The sequence below is a fragment of the Aegilops tauschii genome, chromosome 6 (genome assembly GCF_002575655.3).
Source record: "Aegilops tauschii subsp. strangulata cultivar AL8/78 chromosome 6, Aet v6.0, whole genome shotgun sequence".
Taxonomy (NCBI): domain Eukaryota; kingdom Viridiplantae; phylum Streptophyta; class Magnoliopsida; order Poales; family Poaceae; genus Aegilops; species Aegilops tauschii.
The window spans coordinates 15,206,394-15,214,552 of record NC_053040.3 but is presented as its reverse complement, the minus strand read 5'-3'; the positions used below and the strand labels follow the sequence as shown (position 1 = coordinate 15,214,552).

Here is an 8,159-nt window from a genome sequence, read left to right as displayed (position 1 = left end):
TCTGAAAAAGAAGAGAAAATTGCATCAACTACTTGTACTGTTTAAAAGCTGCAAATTGCAGCTGATGACCGACAAGATGAGAAATAGTATAGATTCAGTGAACACAGAGTATATACCTAGGTGATGAATAGTATAAATTCAGATAAGATGGGCATCAGTACGAAAAAATCACCCTGCTGTTAAGATTCATAAACTTTTCTTAAAAGAGTTTTACTTGAGCAAAATTAATAGTTAAGATAGCTTGATACTCCATCCGTCCCAAATAAGTGTCTCTAAAGTTGAGACACTTATTTTGGGACGGAGGGAGTATCTTTAACGGGGATCAGAATCATGTTTATGCAGAAGTTACAACTAACTATCTCTCAAGTAAAAGAAAAACAAGTTAGTCTGATTTAAATTTTCTTGCACTGAAGCATAATATGGTGATTCTGAATTACCACATTAAGCATGAGTATATTTTTCTGACTTTGAAATGATGGATGCTGCAAGTGGTTTGAGGTTTCTAATGATCAGTTCAGACTATTAAACATTAGTTTCTGTTTGAAGAAGTGGGTGTTTCGATTGATGCGTCAGGTCAAAATTGCATATGTGATTTTGGTTAACATTGCAATGACCACTTTTCTTGGAACACAAAACTAAGTTATTATTATATACTAGCCCCCCATGATTCTGTTGTATGTAAATTCAGTTTTGTGTCCTGGCTACACATTTGTTTAGGTGCAGACCTGTCCCTCTGCCTGGTGCTATTAGGCGTGCCCTTTCAGAAACCAGCATTGTGTTGTGGCACAGCTGTTTATGTTTATATAGTTTATACATTCCAGCTACAAAGATTTAAGTATCTACATGTTGCAAAAGAAAAGAGTATCCACATCCAGTAGTATCTAACATTTAAATTCAGTTCTTTCTCCACACTGATTCACATCCAATATTCAGCTTGTTTCTTGCAGCTAGTTCTGCTTTAGTTTCAACCCTCCCTTGGAAAAAAGAAGGTAGCACCGACGATTGCAGTTAATAACTTAAAATTGTATCTTCACTTCATTCTTTTTACTTAATATTTCTGTCAAGACTAACTACAAATTTCGACCATGGTATGTTATGAAATAATAAAAAGGAAAATATGATAGAATGTTGCAAAAAAAAAGAGCGATTGCATGCTCCCTCAGCAGAAGCAGCAAAGCTCGGGGCATTCTAGGCATCATCATCTGGCACATTGGCACTGATGTTTTCCGTGCCAGAAGCAGTTGATCCAAGGTGGATGATGCAGCCCAGGAGCAAGTGGTGAAGAACATTCCTGAAGCGGCCCTATGCTACCTGGTCGGGCCTTCTTATGACAATTTTTTTATTGGATCTGGAACTTGATTGCTTCTCCTTGCGCAGTAGTAGAGCATAACATGGTTTCTAATGTTCAGTTCTACCTACTGTACCGCCTACTGAAATGAAGTGATGCCTAGTTAAGATGCGCTGTCCTGAATTTGTTTTAGGACAGCAGCTGCTGTCGTTACCTAACCCCAAAAGGACAGATGCACTGTTCTTAACTTTTAGGATACCAACTGTTGTTTGTATCTTTGAGTGGCTCATAATCAGTTAACCATGTCTCCGGCCGGCCAGGACTCTGTTCGATCAATGTATTTGTTTGGCCTGGAGTGCTCCTGATGCCGATCGCCCTTAATGGATGCTCGTCGAATTTGGTAGTTGCTCCAGTTGATTAGCATTTTTTACCACACATAAAATTCGATGGATGCATCAGGTGTTGCTGTTACGTGTTTGGTTTTAGTGCTTCGCCAAGACACTTGCTGAACTTGCTGATGAGATGCAAGGGTTGCGGTCATGTCAGGTAGTCTTGTACCGCCTACTGAAATGTAATTCCTAAGATGCACTGTGTTGAATTTTTTAGCAGGACAATGGTTGCTGCTGATATTTGCCGGTGCTGAACTGCAAACTGATAGACAAACTGTTCAAAGTTGTTATGATATCAGCTGTTGTTTATATATCTTTTGAGTGGCTGACTTGAAACTCAAATCGAGATTGTTATCTGCTCATAAGCTGCAGGTACTAATTGCCATCTTTATCTCCGTTTGAGATGACGAACTCTTTCCAACTTCGGATTACTTGAGTTGGGAGCTATGTACCAGGTACGTCTACAATTCGTTTATGATTGACGTTTTGAATGAGACAATGGTTAATCTTAAGCTTGGGGAAAAAAAACACTGAGAAAGACTATTGATCAACCACAAATGCATTTATCATGAGTTCTAGTTTTTCTACCAAGTTCAGAAAATTCAAATATTTCAGGATACTAATTTCTAGTAAGTTTAGATAAATATCCAATGATTGTTATGGCATTTAATTATTTGTAAATTAAAATTTAAGTGGAAAACTAAGAAATTGCATGATAGTAATCCCAAGAAATCTCATTATGCAAACTCTATGAAATTATGGCTCTTCTAACAAATTTAAGAATTTCATTATACTAATTCTGGGATTTTGTAGTGAAAGCATTCAGTGATTTTCATGATATTGCACGTATTCAAATTTTCAGTGGAAAGCTAATAATCCACTATACCATTTCCGAGAAATTTCATTATCCTAATTCCTACAAATTATGAATCTTCTCGGGAAAAGAATTTCATGATACTAAATTGGAATTCTAATCTGCATACAAACAAAAGTGTTTTAGGATATACAAATTCACATTACTCCCACCGTCTTTGAATACAAGGCCACTTCATATTCTTAGGTCTAACTTTGACCATTTAATTTTACCAATAAAATGGGAGTTATATGCCGCAAAAAGTATGCCATTGGATACACATTTCAAAGAATTTCTGATGATATTTTTTATGACATATAACTCATATCTTGTTGACCAAAAATTTAAGTCAAAGTTTGACAAAAAAAAGGTGTCCTTGTATTCAAAGACGGAGGGAGTACTTATTAGTTCAAATCAACTATTATAATGTAATAAATCAGTGTGTTCCTCTCCATCCCCCTTAGTGTTACCATTTGTTTGACATAAAAGTAGCATTTTCATGTTCCATTAATGCAGCTCTTGCACCAAAACTAATGGCCCATTTTTGTTTTGTAAGTGAAATATTAATTTCAAATGTGCGAACAGACTTATATAATAAACATATGAAGGTTTGAAAAGATTCTATACAGGGAATCACTCCTATGGGTTGATAATTTTCACTAGGTTTTAAGTGCAAGGCTAATAAGATAGCCAGTTGCTAGCTCTATCTTTTTCTTTTTAGGATCTGCTAGCTCTATCTCGGTGCCACATCATTTCTACTAGTCAATTTAAAAGTCCTTCCATGAAAAGAGACTCGGAAACTGCAGGCCTTCATGTATTTATGTCTAGCTTGTTCCTTGGTACCTGCTCATCAGACATCCACTTGCACTTACTCCTACGAGCGGTTTGTAACAGGCACAAGATGGCCCATGTAGCAGAGCAAAAACTCGAGCGTAGTTGCCTCGGTGACGTGCTGCCGGCGAAGAAGGATGTCGGCAACCTCGCCGAGCTCATCCCGTCGCTGCCTGTCGAGAAGCGGTTACTGCTGCCACCCGTCGGCTCGCAGAGGTGACAGTACCGTGGGTACTGGTTCCCGGAGTGGCACCTGTCGGCCCTGGCGGCAGCCCGCGACCACTTCGAGCCCAAGCCAACAGACATCTTCCTGGTGAGCTGCCCCAAGTCCGGCACCACCTGGCTTAAATCTCTAGCCTTCGCCGCCGTGCACCGGGACGTCCACCCGCCGTCCAGCCACGAGCACCCTCTGTTGCACAAAAACCCGCATGGCTGTGTTGAATTCATCCACACAATCTATCGGCAACCGGTCGACGTTGCGTGGGGCATCGTCCAGGCGTACCCTTCCCCGCGCATCTTCGGCACCCACTTCCCCTTGTCCTTGCTGCCGGAGCGCATCAGCGGCGATGGCAGCGGGTGCCGGATCGTCTACATCTGTCGGGATCCCAAGGACGTGGTCGTCTCGTGGTGGTGGTTCATGCGCACCTACGTCCCAAACCCCGAGCAGGTCCGGTTCGAGGAGGTCTTCGAGTTGTTTTGCCAGGGTCGCACAGGCGCGGGCCCTTATTGGCGCCACGCCCTCGAGCATTGGGAGGAGAGCCGGAGAAGGCCTGAAAAGGTGCTGTTTCTCAGGTATGAGGAGATGCTGCGAGAGCCGCGGGGCAATCTTAGGAGGTTGGCCGAGTTTTTGGGGTGCCCGTTCTCCCAGGTGGAGGAGAAGGCCGGCGTCCTGGACGCCATCTTGGAGCTCTGCAGCCTGGACAAGCTAAAGAAGCTGGAGGTGAACCAGAGCGGTAACAAGATGAAGGACGGACCCGTGATGAACCATTCCTTCTTCAGGAAGGGGGTGTCCGGTGACTGGATCAACACCATGACGCCGGAGATGGCGGCACGGCTCGATGCAATTGTCCAACAGGCGCTGCAAGGCACCGGATTTGGCTTTGGCATCTCCACGCAACAGTAATATAATCAATCGTGTATTCCTACACCGTATCTCCTGCAGCTGGTAGCCCTGGAGGAACTGTGAAGGCATTCTATACCGTCATGAGGCATATCCAATGTGCCTCAGCTTGGGGGTTTTATTTTTCCTTTGTGTATAAGCCGATTCATCGGTATCAATGCTTGGCTTTGCTTGGCATTGCTGTTAAATAATCAATAATATATGTATCAGTTTGTGCATGTTGCAATAGAAAAGAGCATCCACATCCAGCAGTATCTGACATATAAGTTCAGTTCTTTCTCCACACTGATCCACATTCAGTAATCAGCGTGTTTCTTACACTTAGCTCTGCTTTAGTTATATTCTATTGCAGTTAATAAACTGAACATGTATCTTCAGTCCAATTTATTTACTTCATCTTTTTTATGAAGACTATAACAAAAAAAAATCGACCATACTCCCTCAGCAGGAGCAGCAAAACTCGTGGCATTCTAGGCATCATCACCTTTCACATTGGCACTGGCGTTTTCCTTGCCAGAAGCAATCGAGCCAAGGCGGATGATGCAACCCAGGCCAGGAGCAACTACTGCTGTCGTTGCCTAACGCCAAAAGGTTAGATGGACTGCTCTGAACTTTTAGGATACCATCTCTTGTTTTTATCTTTTGAGTAGGTAATTTCAAATTGAAATCGGGATTGTTACCTGCTGATAAGCTGCTACGGGTACTAGTCACTATCTTGATCTCGGTTTTTTGAGAAGTAGACATGAACTCCTTCCAACTTGGGATTAGTTGAGTTAGGAGCTAGCTACGTACTCCATCTGTCCCAAAATGTAAGACCACTTTTGACACTGATACATTTGGGACGGATGGAGTACCAGTTATGTCTGATTTAACTAGGCGTTCCACTTACGTAGTCATCTCCGGTCCTTGCTTTCAATTTCCGAATCCCCGCGTTTCACTGTGGCGGTGACCATCAGACCTCACCTTCAAATATTGAGCAATGTCAATATGGTTTTTTGTTCTGATTGGAGATGGGTGATAAGAATCATGTCGATGGAATTTTGGCAGGAAATTTCCTTGGAGCTTTGGCAACACGACCTATAAGTGCACGCCCAATTGGTAATAGTCCTGGAAGCATCGCTGAAATTGTTGCTATTCTGATACTGCCTGCTCCGTGGATTGCTGTTCTGATCTCTATGCTTTCCCAGTGTGGAAGCTACAATATGTACACGTTAAAACAGAAATTCAGAGTGTTTGGATGATGTCAGTTTAGCATTATATAGATGATAAATGCGATGATGTTGTTTCTATTAATGTGAAACTTTGATCGATCGATGGGGTGTAAGTTTGAATTAGTGCAGCTATCTAGTCTGTCTTAAAACCATTGACAATGCTCAAGATTTGCCGAGGGCTCTGATGGACAACGCAAGGGAAATATTAATAACCATCAGGCATCACCGGCAAATCTCGAGTTAAATTTGTTTTTTGACACGAGCGTAATCTGTTTTCTGATAAGAGTGAAATTGTTTTTGTAAACGAGTGGAATATGTGTTCGGGAATAAGTGAGATCAGTGTTTCAAAATGAGTGAATTTAGTTTTTTGAAATGAGTGAAATCACCTTTTCGAAATGAGCGAAACCAGTTCTTTGAAATGACTTAAATATGTGTTTTGGTACGAGTGAAATCAATGTTTTAAATTGAATAAAATTAGTTTTCCAAAATGAGTTAAATCTATTTTAGAATGAGTTAAATTTATATTTCTGAATGACTCAAATTTGTTTTCTTAATTGTGAACTCAGTTTTTAAAACAAAGTGGAACGAGTATTTTGAAATGAGTTAATTCCATTTTTTTGAAATGCCAAAGTGAATGAACAGTAAAATTCAAACTACGCTTAAATATATTGAATATTGGTCTTGTTCTAAAGATCTTGTCTTTAGGAATTCAAATATAGAAATTGTGACGCCTGGATAATTAGACTACAGTAATTCCCTGCTAATGATGCCATGTCACCTTTGTCACTGTAGTTAATCTCGGGTTAGTTCAAAACCCATTCAAATTCAAAATTGAATTAAAGGCAAACAACAAAAGTTTCAAACTTTAAAACTAAAATGTCTGGGTTATGCCAAATAATGCAAAGTTAATCGTGGGAAAGAAACCCCACTTTTATAAAATGTTTTAATACTCTAAAGTGATTAAAACAGTAGTTGAAACGATTAAATAAGTGCCTTTAATATTTTATAAAACGATAAACTATTTTATTTTGAGGTAAAACTTTTTAGGGTAGTGGGTTATTTTGAAACACTATTTTTGAAGCTATTGTCATATTTTACTACATTAAAAATAAAGTGTAACTAAAATAAAACAGAAACGAATAAATAAAAGGAAAAGAACATAAAAAAAAGAACAAAAGAAAATAAAGCCCCCCCCCCCCCCCCCCCCCCCGCCCGCTGGGCCTCGGCCCAGCTGGCCACTGGGCTAGCCAGGCCGGCCCAGCCGGCGCCCACTCCCCTCCTCCATATCCCCACTCCAGGGGAAACCCTAACCCGTAACCCCCCACTCTCCCACATCGCATCCCTCTCACCCCCACCACCTCTCAATCCCATCTGGATCGGGGTGGGGTTTGAACGACGACGTCGACGCCTCACCCCCTTGATGCGTCGACCACCGCCGCCGCCCTAGACGCCACCTCGTCGGCCTGCCTCTTCCTCCTCGCCGGCCTGCTTCCTCTCCGACGCCGTCGTCCCCGTCGCCCTCCTCGCGCCCCGCTGCCCCATCCCTACGGCCCCCGTGAGCTCACCCTCTCCTTCCCTTTTCCCTCGTGCGCGCGCACCGCCTGCACCCGCTCCCGCCGCCGTGGCCGTCCCCTGCTCCTGGACGCGCCTGCCTGCACCGACGTGCACGCTCAGTGCGCGCTGACCGCGCCCCGCATCGCCCCTGCTCGCGCGCGTGGCCGCCCCGCAGCTGCAGCTGCCGCTCTGCTACTGCCGCTGCTCTGCCTTCCCTGCAGCCCCTCCTCCCCGTGGCCACGCACTGCGTGCCGAGGCCGCCGCCGCACTTGCCGTCCCGGTCCGCCACGGCACTCGCCCTGCTCCGCAGCACGCGCGCGTCCCGCGCCCACACCTCGCTCGTCCCGTTCCTGCCCAGGCCGCGCCTGCCGTTCCCGCACGCGTCCGCAGCCCCTCGCGCGCACGCGCCCCCGCGCTACCACCTCCAGCCGACGTCGCGCTCTGCCCGCCGCTGCGGCCACCCCCCTCCGCCGCCTCCCCTGGGCCTGGTCGCCGGCGCCGGCATACGCCGTGTGTGTCCAGCGCCCCTCGGGCACGCACCCGTTCGGGCGCTTGTCCCGCTTCTTGCCCGACCCGCTAGGCCTATGGGCCTATGGCAAACGGGCCCCGTCCCCAGAACGTTTCTATAAATAGGAAATAAAATAAAAAATGAATTAATAAAATCAATAATTAATTAATTAGTGAATTAATTAAGTTAATTAATCCTGCTTAATTAATCTAATTAAATAGTTAGTTTGATTAAACAGTAATTAGATTAGCTAAACCCTAATTAACCTAAATAGAGGATGATGGGTGGGTCCTGCTGGACCCACATGCCAGGTTTGACTCTTGTCAGCTGGGTTTGACCTGCTGATGTCATGGTGATGTCATGCTGACATCACCTTTCACTGTTCTTGATAATGTTCAGTTTAAG

General features: G+C 44.0%; 1 pseudogene; it reads left to right on the top strand.

Annotated features, from left to right (window-relative positions):
* Window positions 1-2,887: 2,887 nt before the first annotated feature.
* Window positions 2,888-4,687, top strand: LOC109765004 (cytosolic sulfotransferase 13-like; annotated as a pseudogene).
* The last annotated feature ends 3,472 nt before the right edge of the window (window positions 4,688-8,159 follow it).